Below are 17551 nucleotides of genomic sequence, written 5' to 3'. Positions count from 1 at the left end.
TAACAATGAACTTTGCAGTCGTCTTCTTGCTCTTCTGCCCATATTTAGCTCCATGAGATTGGAGTGGGGGAAGCCCATGCTGTGCTCTGATGTTGGACCATGATGGGACGTGATGGAGAGATCTCCAGCAGGGTTTTACTCTTATGGCTCCTCCAGCCAGATGGCTTCAATCTACTGACCAATTCTCTGTGCTTTGTGTGAGGTCTGTATGCAATTTAAATGGAGCCTGTTCTCAGCTAGTTTTGCCTTTTCTTTGCCCCCCTCCCCCACACGCACATATATTCCCAACTGACCCTTTTCATGCTTCCCCTTTTCTCTAGCCATTCGGGGAAATTATGCTGGCACCATATAACAAATATATCAGCTGGATTCGCCTCAAAGCCCTTCATTTCTGGAGGCTTTCAGTCATCTAACTCCTCCGAGTATTTCTGAGAAGAGCGCTCACTTTCGGCAACTGTGCTGTTGATGTAGCTCTCAGAGTGGTATTTCTTTGTGATGTTGCTGTTTTCCAGTTGGTTAGAAGTTTAGAACGTGGCACTTCTTGTACACACCTGCACTTACTACCACCCTGAGTCCTAGCAGATTTGTCAAAGCAGCAGAACACAGTTATCTGAACCCTGATTTATCTTTGCATTTTGCAAATCTGGAAGGAACATGTTTGCTCTCTAGTTTTGGGTTTTTTTTTTTGCATTTTCTGATATTGTTCAGCATGAAAAGCCTCAAATATCATGACAAATAAAAGCAGGGACTGCCCTTCTCACTGTATTTTTATCACTTAGCAGCAAAATTACACTGAGTAGTAGACAATAGGAGACAGTCTTATTAGACAGTCTTCTAAACAGAAGTCAGCAGAAGACAATAGAAGAGTGATAACAGTACAAGACAGTAGGACATCTCAGTTTGTTTTGTTTCAGTCATCATCAAGCTTTCTTCCTCGACTGGCATGTTGGAAAAAAGATCAGATGGGCTGGAGTGATGGTTGTTGGTCTATTAAAATCACTTTTTCTTCATCCCTAACTGTATGTGCTTTCTGCTTTGCAATCTGTTGCATTTTTTAGTGAATTCTTTACTTCCATTAATCAGTGGCCTGGAAGAGACTTGGAGGCTGCTGGAAAATAATAGTGTTTGTTGGCCTCCTTGCCTGTCAGGTGAAAACACAATTTCTTATGGCTTCCTAATATGAGTCACAGCTGGCTGGATACTTTATCTGTTTAGAGACAGATAAGGAAAAAAGGGAATTTCCCTTGGGGAAAGAAGGGCATGGGAGTACTTTTATGACACTTTCCAATTCTCCTGGTATGTTGGACTGTAGGGTCTACATGGGCCTCTGCCATGTTGTGCAGCTCAAAGAGCTATTCCACTGATGAGAATTGCCGAAGTGTATTGCAGTGCAGTGCTTCTTCTCTTTTAATTTAATTTCTGTCAGTTCTTTCCGGGAAAGGCATTCAGTGTCTGTTTGTGTGAGTGATAATGACAAGCGATTCCCATTTTGATATCTGAGATGTGGAAATAAACTCCCCTCCTGACCCCAAAGATACTTGTTTCTGGTACCCTGCAGATCTAGTATATAAACAAGAAGGACTCTGCCTTCGTTCCCCCTCAAAACAGCAAAGCAAAACTGTTAACTGTAATATCACTGAGTGAATCGGGAAAATGAGCTTGGCATGCAACAAGAAAGCTGAGAGTGCTCGGCAGAGATGAAAGTGAGATACTGATGGCCAGAGTTTAATTGGGTTTTCATAAAACATGCTGTTCTTCAGAATTTGGCTAGCGCTTGATAGTTTCTTTTTATGAGTCTGGCAAGACAATGAAACTTCAAACCATTTGCTTTGCAACTGGAAAAATGAACCAGAGAGATATTCAGAAGAGCACTAGGACCCTTTGTCTCTGGTATTGAGAAGAAGCAATTCAACAATGAGGGAATGAGAGCCTCCTGCAGCCATACAAGCACAGTTTAGCAGTAAATCAGCTCAGCTGCAGTCCTCACCACATGATATTCTTTAGTTGCCACTGGGGAGAATTCTGCTCATCTCCAGACAAGATTTTGACTTGAGTTAATATTTATTTCCGTTTTTACAGATGTGCTGTCCAGTGATGGATGGGGTGTGTTAACCTTCTACTTTTTCACACCTGGTCCACACCTGTTTGGGATCTCATTCCCTGCCTTACTGGGCAGCAGCTCTTGAACTTTGTTGGATCCTGGATCTCAAGCCAACTGAGGGTGGTGAACAACTTCGAAACTCTTGGCCAGAGGGCTTTTTGTTTTTGAAGTCAGAGAGGTTGATAGGTTTTGTTTTGTTCTTGAGTGAATATTCATTCTCATGACAAAAACATTTCACAATAAGCTGTTTCCATTTGACAGCTCTTTGGCAGCACATGTGTGAAATAAGTTGTTTTTTTGTAGTCCAGTTCCTAGTGGGTGAGAACATCCCTGTCTCATAAAGGCATGGACTTTCACAGCGCTCATTGATAGTTCAATCAAAGAAGTTGTGGACTAAATATTCCTCAGAGTCTAAAATAGCTAGGGAACACAGAAGTTGATCCTCCAACACGCTGTGAATAAACTTCTTGTCTTGCCTGTGCAGCTCCTTTTGGGGAAGAAGGGGGCTTTGGTGTCCAGGGCTGTGGATTCAAGAGCATGAAATCCAACACAAAAATTTTAAAACAAAAAACAAATGGCATTGTTTAGAATCCTGTTATAGCATGTTTTTTTCATTTGCACTGCGGGAGCTTTAATATTAGTATGTGAGCACTAGCCAAATTTAGGTTGGTCAAGACTAGAGAGGAACTGTGAGGAAGTTCAGAGAGACCCAGCTAAGCTTTCTGAAAAGGCAGCTCATGGCAAATTAAGTTCCCTGTAGAATGCCAGAAGATAATGCATGATTGGGAGAAAACTCACTTGCTCAGGCATCTCGAAGTGCTCTAATTTAATTCTTTTAGTTTAGGAGAAGACCTGAGCAACACTACTCAGTGTGTTATCAATATTACTGAGAATATACTTGATTGGGCAGTGTGTGAGTGGCAAGTATGTGGAGAGTCACATAATTGAAAGCCAGAATAAACATCATGTATCAGGCTTTTAAACTAGTATCAGTTCAAATTTAGATGGTGGACAGATTACTAGGTGGATTTTACATCCTCCCCTGACTTGTCTGGTAGCTTTTTCTAGAGGTGAAATACTGAACTGTAGAGACCTTGGGACTGGTACAGCAGAGCGACTCGTGTTCCACATCTGCTTGTTTCTGTCTGTATGGGCTAAAGGAGGTGGTGAGTCAGGACTGAGGTGCATGCATGGAAGGAGCTGTACTGTGAGTCTGGAACAAGAACAGTTGGGGTGTCATAAGTGAAGGCCAAGGTGTGCCAGCAGAAATGGGTTATGGCATCACAGAGCTGAGTTGTGATTAACTTGTGAGTAGACCAGCATGTCAGTGTGGCATTGGGGTCTATCGATCGAGGGTCAAAGACAACTACTGGGCAACATATTGTGGTCCCAGGGCTGGGATAGTAGGAGAGCTGCAGGTCAGTGTGAGAAGCATCTGCAGTTTGTTGTGGTGACACCAGGGAACATCAGAGAAAGGAGGGCAGTTGCCAGTCAGGAATGAGGGATGTTGGCAGAGCTCAGTATTTGGAGTAACTGGTTAGTGCTGAGGTGCTTTCTTCTTTCTTGGATGCTACTATGTGTCAATCTTTCCTGTTTTTTTTTCAATTTTCCTTTAAGAATTTGAATCCCCCTAAGCAGCAGGTGATCTTGACTATAATGTAGAGGAATAAGCTTGGGAAAGTTTTGTTAAAAGAGAGCTGGTTATAAAAACAACCCTCTCTGCACGGCTTGAACCTGTCAGCATGATGCTGCCGACGAAGCGGCTGGAGGGGAATGCATCAGGCTCCTCGGCCCTGAAGTAGAGTAGCCCACACAGCCTGTAAATGTTATGGGCCCGGTGTGGGTTTGGGGGAGGTGTGCCTGCCTTGCCAGGTGGGCCATGCATGGAAGTCAGCTGCTTAAGTGGCCATAAGCCTCTAATCAAAGCAATTGTTTTGAATCTCCGTTCTGCCAAGGGCTTGAGAGGGATGAGGAATGCACATGAAAATCCTGCTGGGCTCATCTCCAAAGTACAGGGTGCTTCTGAGTGTCCTTTTCAGGACATTGTCCCCTTGCAAGATGAAATAACTCTTTGTAAGGATAGTTCTCTCTGCAAGTGGCTGCAGCATGAAGTTGTGCTGGTGTCCAGCCTGGAGCAGTCAAAAAAAGCTAGAAAGAAAGTGGCTGAGGTGCTGGGGAAGCTTGTGTCACTGAGGCCCAGGATGCTGTTCTGCCCAGGATATCTTGGTGTCCTGCTCAGGGTCAGTAGCCCTAGAGCAGGCTTTGCGGCAAACATTTCCATCCAGACAAATTGACTCTGTTTGTTCCTGTTGACTTTGCTCCTGTCTCCTTTGTGTTCCAAAAAGGGAGAATTCACCCTCTGCAAATGCAGGGCTTACATGAATTTTCCTGGAGCTCGGACAGTCAGCCAAATCAGCAGGAGTTTTTTGGAAATGACAGAAGCCAGCTGAGGTCAGTTTTGATCTGGTAGGAACTTTACTAAACCAGTCTTGATTAGGAGTCACTTTCATTAGGCCAAGTCAGTAGGAACTGCAGAGAGCTGGCTGAAAAGGTGTAATTCCTGGTTCTTCGATGGAAGTCACCTTCTAGATATCAGGGCCATGCTGAGTTATTTGCTGCTAGAAGGGACTTTGTTCTCAACCAGCTGAACTAGACTAGGCTCTTTAATTTTTTCTCAACTTTCCTCATTGTATGCTAAGAGCCTTTCCAAGCAGGCAGCACTGGACCTATAGCTTTTGCATAAGGAGTAGCAGAATTTACTATCCCCTTTGCATAAGGAGTAGCAGAATTTACTATGCCCTTTGCAGGTGCCCTGAGGCCAGGCTGGAACCTTCTCTGCTTACAGCTGCTGTCTAATTCCACTGTGTAGTCCTGCCCCAGTTGTATGAAGGCTTTTCTTGATCTTCAGAGATCCTGCAGGAAACTATTTCCTCTCATTGTCCTCAGAGCTGTCTATTTGGAGGTGTCATATCATAGCATGATGAACATATGTAGTGCTGTGTTGTGGGATATTTGGCATGCCATATCTCTAGCCATGCAGTAGCCTATGTGAGCATGCCCTTGTGTCTACCTGTCAAGGCAGCTCGCTCTTTCTCCCAGGATTATTTTGCTTCCTGTTTGCTGGATTGTTGATGATGGCATAAATTTTCTCAGGGTGCTTGCAGGCTGTCCTGCTTCTGATGCAACATCTGATGCATATTCTTAGTTGACTAGCTGAGGATGCAGGCCACCTGGGTTCAATTCTCTATTTTGCCACAGACGTTCTGCATGACCTTGGCAAGTCATGAAGTGATTTTTCCAATGTGTTTTTCTTGTGACCAATCAAATGACACATTTTTAGAAGCAGAAGTTAAACTCCAAGAGAATAGCAAAAATAAGCTTTTGCATGCTGGCCATTCATGACATACAGAGTACCTAGATGAGGTCTATGTGGTTGTGCTTGAGAAATAATACCTAAGAGTAATTACTGAATGATCAAGAGCATCACTACATTGGCAGAGCCACCTAGTGGGAATATAGTCTGCATGTCTAGAAGTCTTTCTGCTGGACTGGACATTGTTTACTGCCTCCTCTTTTCCCAGCCTAGGGCCATTTCCTTGTTTACCCAGTGACAAAAATGAGGACAGTATAGGTCTGCATCAGTTCAAATGCATCTACATGAGTGTTTTTGCTAGCGCAGTTACGTCACCAGCCCTCTGGCTGGATGAGCTTTGTAGTGCGGGATGAGCCTTAGTCTTTGAGTTCCTCAGGGACTTAAGCATAACTGGGACACAGTTGTGCCTCTCTTCCCTGTAGGTCTGTATGAAGGTGAACACATTAAAATTAAGAGTTGCACAACCTGTAACTGAAGGGACCATTGGAAAATTTTGGTAAATACAGTATCATTCACCAAGATTTCATAAGACGTTCAGCTCATAAGATGACTTGAAACGTGCACTTGATAAGTGGAAGTGAAAACATGCATGAGGTGGAGAGGTAGGTCAGTTTAACATTTCTCTAATTCTCAATATCCTTTGCAATGCTACTAAAGATACCCATGTTTATATACAAGGAAGGAAAATGTAAAACAGGAGAGCATTAAGGTGGTCTGTTTACTTTTAGCTACTCACCTGGCTTGCACAGTGTTTTGGTCATTGGTTCTCAGTCTTGTCTCTCAAACAGAGTACAATTATTGAACTGGGAGTTCTCAAGGAGCAAGCATGGATAATGGCATGGTACTGTAAATTTGAGGCCTTTCAGCTGATCTTTGTTAGTCTCTGCTACAGGGCCAGTAGTTCCGAGACTTAGTGCGCAATTAGGTCTCTTTCAAAATAAAATAGTGAAATGGATCCAACTCTATCGTTGAAAGCTTCTGCTAGGCAAGCTCTGTGATCTGATCCATTCCTCCTCTGTTACAGGAGCTTTTCCCAGCATGGCCTGTAAAAGCAGCTCCTTCTCTTGGCCTGAAAACTGATGGCCCAATTGACCTACCACTTTTGGCTTCAGGAAGAGGCCCTGATCCCACTGGTTTCAGAAAAAAACATTCCTTGTGGCCGCTTCTTTAAAGTCAGCATTTCACATCAGTGCATACTTGGCCTTTATACATTCAAAGCAGCTTTTTTTTTTTTTTTTTTTTTTTTTAAATTTCAGATACTAGGGAACAAGAGGTTCAGAATGTCTGGTAATGCAAGAGCAATGTGATGCCAGGAGCTGTATTGCTGGCAGCATAGTGTAAACATGCTTATCTTACAAGCTGGTGGCAAAGGAAGTTCTTAGAAAGCCATGGAAAGACTAAAGACTACCTGGAAAATCAACAAAGGTGTTACCTGTGAATGAGCCACCTTCCTTTTTGCAGCTCTCAAAATGAATCCTTCTCCTGCAAGGTAGTTTGGTCATTTTAGGGAGTGGTAAATGAACCACACCTCTTCTTCCAAATTCTTCTCACTGACCCACCACTGGGCCGTAATTCTGCCAAGGAAAAATCTTTTAAAGTTCAGTGTCAACAGGCAAGTGCTGTTCTGTTCTCTGTAAGGACAACATGTATCTGAGGGATCTAAAAATATCATTCTGTGTTGAGAACTAGAGAATCTGTGTCCTCTGTATGGAGCCGAGTTACAGAGAGTAACTAAAATACAAAATTTATTAACTTTGTCCAGTAATTAATTGCTGGTAGCAGGTGAGGACAGTTTTCAGAAGAGTACACTTTTCATTCTTGGTTTCCTACATTGATATATCTGTCTGTCCACTTACTTGCCTACCTCTATCGGGCATGCATGAGGTGATGGTGAAGAACATAGACCTGAGTTAAATTTTGAGCTAGATTCTTTGCATATGAGCTATGCCTCGCACAGACAGCTGGGGGCAGATCATCAGAAAGCCAAACGTCACTTCCTTGTCATATGGGACAGTCATAGTGTGAGTCAGAGTGTGCTAAGGGCAGTTTTCTCTTATGCTACTGATGAATAAACTCCACGGACCCTTAATCTGATGAAGAATCAGATAATAAAACAGAATTCTGTCAAGAGCACTGCCTCTGTTAAGACATCTTTCCCACCGGGAAACTCTCCACTGTCCCTTTGCTCTCACAGTCCTGACAATATGCATTGAGTTATGCAAAATGGCAGGGATGGAAAAAAGACTGATGAGTGGTATCTAGTTTCCAGGCCATTTCTTCCAGCCCAGGAGTCTTTCCATCCCATCTCACTCCCTGTGTTTTTATAAATGGCAGAGAGGAACTGAACTGTAGCGTACAAGTCATGTTGCTTTTGGGGTTTTTTTAATAGTATAAAGTAGACTGGATTGTGACATGAACTGCAGATGCTCTGTAAACGGCTTTTCGCCCTTCAGTACAAAGATTTCAGTCTGTGCCCCAGTACAGCTCTGCCTCTGTCTTCTAATGGGAGGCCTCAGCACGGGGAAACACATCCTAGGAAGGCAGAACAACAGGGCGGGAATTAGTCAGATGCAGAGGAGAGCGGCTCGATACTAACGGCCAGATAGGCTCTGACAGCCTCACACCAATGGGCCACTCTCCTCTACAGGGAGTTTACGAGGCCTTGGCTTGTGTGGCCACCTCCACTTACGAATGAAAATCAAAACCAGATTGATGTCCCCCTCCCAGCAGCAGCTGCCTGTTTTTTTGCATAAATCGTGCTCCCCTGCCCCTCGCCAGGGGAGCTCCATAAAATAAATGGATTCATTACATGCGGATTTCCTTTTCCTTCTTCTCTGGAGAAACAAAGAGCCTATTAGACACAATATGGAAATGCACATATGCATGCACACACGTGCAGACAACATGAAAATGTGCACGTGCACATGCAGTGTATAAGCTCTCTCCCATCTCCGTACCCAGACAGTGCCATAAAATACGTGCAGAAAACCCCTTCTCCTTTACGTGCACAGCTCTGCCGAATACACAAGCCTGTATTCATTCGCGCAGATCTGCAACTTAAATTCTAAACTAACAAGGACAGGAAAGCCCAGGGCAAGTTGCCTCCTCTCAGAAGGTGCAGCACTGAGAGTGTGCTGCGTGGGGGTTGCTTTCTTTTGCCAAAGCCTCCCTTAGTGCCCAGGAGCTGTGTTTTTACCAAAAGCGTAAGGGCCCCGTCCTTCTTAGAGTAGGGCTTGCAACAGGCTGCGCACATGGGATATGGTAATCACAGGAGCTGGGAGGCTGCCAGCTCTCCCTCCAGCTGAAGTAGAGGAGAGTGCTTTGTGGCTGAGAAAAAGCAGAGGGATGAAGGTAGGGAAGTGGCTGGGAGCCCTTCATTCCTCTCATCTCCAGGTGGCGGCAATACTGGCACAGGAAAGAGCTGGAAAACGCACCTTCTCTGGAAAGCTCTGCCTGTGTGCAGCAGCCACAGACGCAAATCTCACACACCTGCATACCAGGATGAGGGACACACTGGAAACCCCTCGCTGAGCAGGTTACACAAAGTTAGGAGATGCGTACATTCAAGATGCTGCCATAAGACATTGGCACCAGGACAAGACTGTAGTACGTGGGTATGTTCACATTATATGCTAAATCTGGGTCAGAGCCTGGATTTGAGCACTAACTTGCTTCCCATGCAAATTGTGAACGCCCTAACCCTCAGGTCCAACTCCTTCCAACTTCAGTTGGAAAGCCCTTGGGGCTCTGAAAGCCCAGCCTCAACATGGTGCTGTGCTGTAGAAACAAGAGCCAAATTACAACAGCACTGGGAAACTGGTTGTGACCTTTACCAGCTCCTAGTTACCTCTGCTCACCTGACTGAGGAGCCAGGAATGGAGCGGAGGCAGAAGAGGAGAGCTGCTTTCTCTCCCTTGCACCAGAGGATTCTGTGCCTTGGGACAAGGGAGAGGGACACATTGCTCAGCTGGAGGGTGAGAGACAGGCACGTTTGCTGGGTCAAAGCCCAGGACCACACTAAAGGATATGCCACTAGTGCCTGTGCTGGACTGAACTCTGCCAGAGCTCTGGTGTTCGAGGGAAGGACCTGAACGTCAATCTCCTTTTTCATCTAGAATCCATACTACTGTGGAGCCCTTTTTAGCCTTTTAGCCTTTTTAGGAAGTGGTGGTGTAAATTTAGGAGAGCATAGCATCAGGCTGGAGGCAAGAGAGACCCATTCAAAATCAAGGGGTGGGGATACAACATTGCCAGCAGAAGGAGTTCAGATACACAATCCAAGATCCAAATCTCTCAAATCATAAATGTCTCAGCAGTGTAAGAAGATACTGGTGTTTTTCTCAGGTCTGCAATAGTGGGCTTTCGGGTTACAGTCAGACTCCGTTGCTAGCTTTTCCTGGCAGCTATGAAGAGGAGGAAGTTTCCCTTATAAGTGTTAAGATTCACCCGCTTACTGAGTGCGTCTGAGAGCTGGAGCTTTAAGAAAAACAGTGACTTGAATGGGATGTCTGATGAAATCTAGAAAGTCAGCAGCCTGGGGGGAGACAGACCCTGTAGAGGAGGGCTTCTGAAGAGCTGCTGAGCAGAAAGCCTGTGACTGAGAGAAGCTAGCAAGAACTGAGATATGAGGGAGCTTAAAGCAGTTCATGTTGCCTTAAATTCAGTATTCTGAGCCTCAAGGTTTCAGACATTTCAAGCTGAACCACAAAAATTTGCGATAACTTTAAAATCATGAGCTTTTGTAAAAGAATAAATGCTGCATTTTCTCTCTTTGCCTCTTGGTTTCTGAGCTTTACAGTTGCCTGCAAGTCTCATTTTGTAGTTTTTCCCCCAGTGAAGAGTACTAGAAACTTCCCTCATGTTGAAAACATGTTACATTGGTGTCATAATTTTCAGTTTTCCCCACAATCAAGAGGACTAGAAACTTGTCATGTAGAAAATGTTTCTCACCTAATCATCTGTCATCAGGATCTAGAGCTTTAAGGATAAACAGGAACAGTATAATGAGATCCACAACCCATCACAAACACTGGCAATGCTACTTCAAATGGCTTCGTTTCACTGGTGTCTGCAAGGACTTTGTATACGTCAATACAGAGATTGCCATCTTGACCCTGGAAATACTGGAGCCTTGAAATGACCAAACTGGATGAGCCCCAAAATCCATTTAGTCCCGGAACCTGTCTCTGGTGCTCTGATGCTTTCTCTGATGCCTTTGGCAGATGCTTCAAGGGAAGGTGCAAGAACTTTGCAGTAGGCAGATGTGGCATAATTTGTTCCACTCTTAACATCACTTTCTGGTTCCTACCCATTAAAGTTGGGATTGGGACCAGGAGTACGAATTTTCGCATCTTTTGCAAAAACATTGTTAGCTATCATTATTATACTTTTTTTGTCTTCTCATCCACATCAGTGTCCAATCTTTTGGTAAGGATTGCTAAATTCTTGGCTTCCCTAGCTTCTTGTGTTAGGGATGGTTTAGTCCAATTACAGATGATGTGAAGGAAATTATTTACTCTGATGAAGTTTGAACTGGTTACTTCTTCATCTTACTGAATATCTGTTCATCCTTGTGTGTCCAAGGACAACAGCATCACCCAGTTGTATTTCTGTGAGTATTTTGTATGCTTTCTGGTTGCCAGAATGTATGGTGGTTGCCAGAATGTATGGTGCTGGGGATTTGTGCCAGTGAATGTCTTTGCTCAAGTCTCCTGCGTACTTTACCTGCTTTCTTTTACAGACCCTGCTTCCTCCCAGTGTTCTTCCCTCCCTAGAAGTGTTACCTGATAGCTGAAGCACTCAGCTTGGTCTCTTTCCTGCTGTGACCTTTTGCATCAGCATCTGCTCCTTTTTAGACTGTAAGATCTGTGGCAGGGATGAGCTTCTGTATGTGTATGTTTGTGTCTGCAAAGCATGATTTCAACTGGAACCTCTATGCTCTGCTGTAGTGCATCCAGCAATTAGTAGTAATTCACACCTAAATAAACCCTGCCATTCACAGGGTTGAGTTGAGAGCTCCTTCTTGGTGACCTGTGCCCAGACTTGGTGGTGGGGCTCATCCCCAGAGCACAACGAGGCCAGTGGCTTGGGAGGGATGCAGTGCTCCCGATTCTCCATGGGAAAGCAGAAGGCACACCATTCTCTCTAGAAACAATCCTGCCTCTGTCTCCCTCCTTTGCCCCTTATCTCCCAGGACATTTGTATGCAAATAGAATCAAAGGCTCTGAGATGTGAGATAGACTGCCTGAATATTCACTGGCAGGCAGTGACAGGCGGTGCACTTCAGAGCAACCCATCCTCAGCTCACAAGTGAGGAGGAGGGATGGATGTGGGGGATCAAACCCTGACCCTTCACTGACAGTCACCCCTCTTTCTTACACTTGGGAGGCACTTGCTTCCATTTGTTGAACCAATACCTCCCCTCTGAATGGAAAATCCAGCTGGAGATGTGCCTGTGATATCTGACACTTGTAATTCACGGTATGTTGGCCGGTTCTGCAAATGGGAGCAGGAGCACAAACAACCCCTCATGAGTTGCCAGCCACGTGTGGGGTGCAGTCGTCACACCGTGTGTGGGCTTCTCAGAGAGGAGAAACCTTTCCAAGCAGCAATGGGACTGTGATGAGGGTGAGAGGTGGGAGTGGGGAGGGGTGACAGTTCCCTGGTTTGGATCTGAGCAAAGAGGTACATGAGGTTTGATAACTTGTGGATTTGCTCAGGCCCAGAGCTGGTGGGGATTTGGAGGTGAGGAGCTGAGCATCTGGCAAGGGAACCAGTCTGCCAGAAGGAGGGAGGAAGATTTTGTCTGTGCTTGTGTGGGGCTTTTTTGGCTTCCTCACTGCAGTCTGCCTCCAGGGACTGGGACTGCAGCTGCCACCACAGAGTTCAGCCTGGGCTTCCTCTTGGAGAATAGCTTGTGGCTTTGATCAACCATAGATGTGTGCCTTCATCCCTGCCTGCTCCCCAGGTGTGGAGTTTGGCTGTTCAGGCAAGTGGGGGCTCACCTGTGGATGGATGCAAGCCCTGCTGCTGTGACAGCTCTGCCAGAGCCAGGACTTGCTCTCAGAGCAAGGAGAAAGATGCTGCCAGGCCCAGTTGCCTCTGGTGTGCGATGGGTGTTCAGATGTGGTATATTGACTCTGCTGCCCAAACCACCCCGCAAGTCCCTGGATGGGAAGAAAGGGCCGAAGGAGCCTTGGAGACAGCAGTGTCCTGGCTCTCGGGGGAGATGAGGCAGGTTCTCAGGGGCAGAACAAAGACACAAATGATCAAGGCAGCAGGAGGGGAGCATGCCGCATCTGCCAGCCTCTGTCTTCTATGCCTGGCCCACTGAAGGAAGCAGAAGACTTTTGTGTGTTTGTCATGTCCCGGCAAATTACCTGTGTCTAGTCACTCCTTTCTCAGCAGTTGGGGCATACAGCAATAAAATCTGTCTGCGTTTCAGGTTCATCTATTCCCTGTCTGAGCTGATCCCCTGCTGATCACCTCCAGGCGATCCTCTGGAGAAGGAGGACATAGTAATGATGGGAAGGTAATATTCAGGTTGTTTACAGTCTATGAAGATTGTTCCTGCCCATCACATACACAATGCCATGGGTTAGAGGATCTCAGGAGTACACATTGGAAACCACTCCCAGGTTGCCTTCTTTCAGCTACATTCTTTCAGCCCATCACTGTGATACTTGAGCACTACCGAAATTGTTGAAAGCCTGAAGCCTCAAAGCTTAGAGCTTTCACTGGCCTCTGGATGGGCCCACAGACCCTGCCTGCACTGAGACACAAAGCCACAGATATCCTCTGGTTTGCAGACAGGATGTTTTCTCCCAGCAGTAGAAGTCTGAAGGTAGACTCAGGTCTGGCAGCCTGCACGGCCTGTTAAAAACCAGCCTTATAAAATATGAGCTAGGAAGTGAAACACTGCGACATAAGAGAAAGAGGAGGAAACCACCAATTAGGAACAGCCCCCAAGGGGATGCTTTCTCAGGAGCCAGGAGGCACTCTGCCAACAGGGCTTTTGGAGTGGGATGGGGCTGACTGGGGAGGGCAGAGCTGGGGGTAGCTGCCTTGCCCAGAGCCTTTCTGCAGTCAGGAGGGCTGGTCCTGCAGCCCAGGAGCTGCTGCCCCTGAAGCAGGGCAGTGAAGGATTGCTCCCCAGCTGGATGAGGGCTAGCACTGAGGAGTGGGGAGGAAGATCAGGAGGAGTGCCAGGAAGGTACAGCCCTCCTTAGCCTATGGCAACCAGCTAGCAATGGGGAATTCCTTCCGCCAGAAAGCAGCTTTGCTAAGGAGCAGCTGGGAGTAGCTTGCAAAGCTCTCCTGATAGCCAAGTTTCCCACAGAATGGCAAACGTGTGCCCAACCGCAGGGCTGCTGCAGCCAGGCAGAGGCTCTGGGGCCCTGCAGCAAGCAGAGAAGTCTCCCCGTACAAAATGAACCCACAGCTGGTGTCCAGCTCCAGAGGTGGCCTCTTACACCGTCAGGTATAGGTTGGTAGAGAAAAAGGACACAAGGTCTGAACCTGAACTTTGTTGTCAATGCATAAGGAGAGCTGAGATACTGAGGGCTGAATGAACAGGATGTGGCTTGTGGACCAATATCATGTGCTTTCTGCTGGAGAGAAGGGGAGTGGATGTGCAGTGTGGCTTTTATTTGCTCCAGTCCAGTCTGTCTTGTTTTTCAGTCTTCCTGGAGATGCCAGCTTCTTACCAGCTTAGGGACCCGCTTAGGCAATGAGGTCTGGGGGGAGGACAAGATAAAATACTTACTTGGGGCCACTGGGTGCTGCCTACAGGGACTGTCCAGGGCCTGTGAGGAGAAGGGCCTTCAGTGGGCAGCCTGAAGCATCTGAAATCCCATCTGCTTTTCAGGGTGCCAGAGGGAACTTTGTAGGAGATTTAGGTCCTACTGTTTTCTCAGCAATGAGGTGGCTCATCAACTGGCTGCTCAGACAGTTTTTAACATCTCCTGTGGTCACCGTTTACTACCCTTGTAGTGGGCACCTGACTGATCTCTGCAGGTGTTCAGTGCTTTGCTTCAGCTCTTTAACGAGGGGATCTGTGCTTTGCGAGCAGCTCAGCAGTGACCCCCCTGAGTGAAAGGACACATGAGCAGTGCTTCAGGTCAGATCTGCCAGGCAAGGATTGCTGCATTAACAGTGAGCACAGTGACCACCCAGAGCACTATGGGCAATATGACACAAAGTATTTTGAAAATGCTGTAAATGAGAGCTGCTTAAATATTTGCTTGGCTTGAAGCAGGAACTGAGATCTCAGTCTTTAGTGTCCTGGACATTTTCCCCATCCTTCAAGTTTCTGTGTGGAGGTGCTCTCCCACTTCCCAAGGAGCTGTATTGTTGTGTAAGGGATTCAGTATTCGTTGGGTGAGGGATTTGAGCACAGGCCTCATCCTGTCAAAGGAACCACAGTAGTATAATGAATCAATCTCTCTTGTCCATTTGATGCGGACCATCAATCTGGGTATCCCACATCCTTCTTGAGTGTGTAACCTTGACATGTGTGATCTGTCAGCCCTGATCATTTTCCATAGAAAGGTTCATCCTGAGCAAATTGATACTTTCCCAATCGGGAAAAAAAAAGCTTACTGAGAAATATCAGCTAAGATCTAGTCTAGACATGTCAGTCTTCTTCCCAGAAGAGAATCTGCACCAGAAATCGTATTTCACCAGCTGAATCTCAGAGAGAAAAAAATGCAAAGTTACCAGTAAGCTTTTTACCCTCTAGTATATGCAAATGAAAAATCAGAAAGGAGCTTTAGTTTGACACACCAGGTAACAGAAATCAGGCTGTGTAGTATTTTCTGCCTGACTACCCGTATCTAATATGAACAGCATGATGAAAAGGGAAACAAGAAGTGGATAGATGTTAGATATCTTCTGAGTCATTGCGGAGTGAACAGGAAGTCCTGATGATTCAGGATTTGGCACTTTTCCTTGCTGAACCCAGTGGCACATCCTAGTGCCAGGAGAAACGAGGCTGTAGGAAGTGCTATCTTCCGGCTGAGATAACAGACCTGTGGTCTTCCTCTTCATCAATGAGGAGTCCAGTGGTATTTTTCATGAGAAATTAAAGCCCTGTTCATAGTATCCTGACCAAGACTGTGTGTGGAAGTCTTCACTGTCTCAGTTTCCAAGCTACAGTGAAATCTCTCCTTATTTCAAACACATCTTGCTCTGTGATTGTGTGCACATACATGAATTTCTTAGTCTGTTTGAGGAATAGTTCTCTTGCTCATTAGGACAAGTTATGTGTATCCTTTTTGTTATGTTACTTAGAGTCTTTATTTTTCTCTGTCTTTGAAGTGCTGAGATGCAGAGCCACTCTCATTGGCTATTTGTGGACAACACCATCGTTTGGTGTGTGCATTTTGCTCCAGGTAAAGTCAAATCTGTGCTCTTCTAACTTCCTTTTGGAAAGAAATGTTACTGGGATGAAGCTTCTTGTGACTCCCACTCAGTTTTATGGATGCTGTGGACCTCAACTGTTGGGATGTAATGATGTTGATTAATATGGCAATGATTATTCTTTCTCTGCTGATCATTTCTGGAGCAGTGCTTTGCTATTGTGCTTCTCCAGCTGTCTCTCCTCCTCTCCCCTTCCCTTCTGCCCATCCCTTGACATGTGCCTGTACGCCTCACTTGCCCACTGTCCAGGTACCTTTGGGGAAGCACAGATGTGTCTACAGTCCAAAATCCTACTGTGACTTGCTGAAAGTGTTCCAGCAGTGGTGAAAATCTTACATTTCATAGCCAACTCACCAAAAAGGAAGGGCTCTGCATGGATGACTCATTTAATTTCCCTTTGTCTATAGCAGAAGCAGCTAAAGGATTTCAAGTTGGTTGCCCCATTAGCCAGGGTGTCTCACTGTGGATCTGTTGAAATTGCACACATAACAGCAGTCACGGTTGTTGCACGGGTGAGCTAAAGAGGGCACTTGAGGCTTTTGAGCAGCAAAGATAGAGTCCTGAGAAAGAAGTAACATATGGAAACCATGCAGACCATCCCCAGCCTGTTGGCTGTTGTGGGCCTCATCCCCATCACCTCTGCCAAGCCCAGCCATAGGAATGATGTCAGTGAGTTGCTCTACGGGGTTCTGGAGAGCAGTGAATGCACCCAGTGAAGTCAGTGATGACATTTCCAGTCCTGGGGGTTACATGACCATGGATCACCCCCACGCCTACTCTGTTGGATGCAGATCTGGCAGCAGGACCCTTCAGCTCCTTGAGTACAACTCATTATATCTGGGAACAGAGCCAAGGGGAGGTGAAGGAGACTTCAACTGGTGTGAATCCAAGCTGCATGTCTGCTTAGCAACACAGGTTTACGTAAATACATTGTCCATGGCTCTGTGCTCTCTGCTGGATTTTTGCTGCATGCAGAGGCCTGTGTGGGAGCTGGGGCCACCTAAGACCACTGATCCACTGTGGCCAAGAAAGCTGTGGACAGGCTGAAGCTATCAGCCGCTGGGCTCTGCCAGCCACCTCCCAGGTGCTGCTCCTCACAACCTAACAGTGGGAGTAGTGGTTGCCATGGGTCCTGCAGCAAGGAAGGCAACAAGCCTCTGCTCATCTTCCTAAGCAGCCACCCAGTGTCTGATGCACTCTGGCTGCATTTACTGGGGAGCCATGCTTCAATGTGTAAATGCCAAATGGTGAAGACCTTAAGACCAGAACAAAGCTTTGAGGAGAAAAAACCTTACATTAGCGACAATGTTATTATAGATTCAGATGTACTTGACCTCAGATCCACCTGGCATTGAGCTGGGCATGAGCTGAGGATCTTATGTCCATGTTTTGAAGGGGTGATGTGTATGGATGAAGCCAGCCCCGCTTTTCAATTTATCTCTAGGCACCTCCACAGCCCCTGCTGGGTTCACTGGGTGGAACAAGAGCTCTTCTGAACACTGATGCCAAACAATGGGAGCAGGACTCCAGGACTCCCCTTCCAGCTTTAGGAAAGGAATTGACCTAATGGATGAAGCAGGCCCCTGGGAGGCAGGACTGCTGAAATCATGTCCTAGCAGTGGGAGGGGGTGAGGTTGGGTGGCCAAGAGAGGGGATGA

Source organism: Strix aluco, chromosome 3, assembly GCF_031877795.1.
Source record: "Strix aluco isolate bStrAlu1 chromosome 3, bStrAlu1.hap1, whole genome shotgun sequence".
Lineage (NCBI taxonomy): Eukaryota > Metazoa > Chordata > Aves > Strigiformes > Strigidae > Strix > Strix aluco.
The sequence above is the reverse complement of the archived record's forward strand: the minus strand, read 5'-3'. Positions refer to the sequence as shown.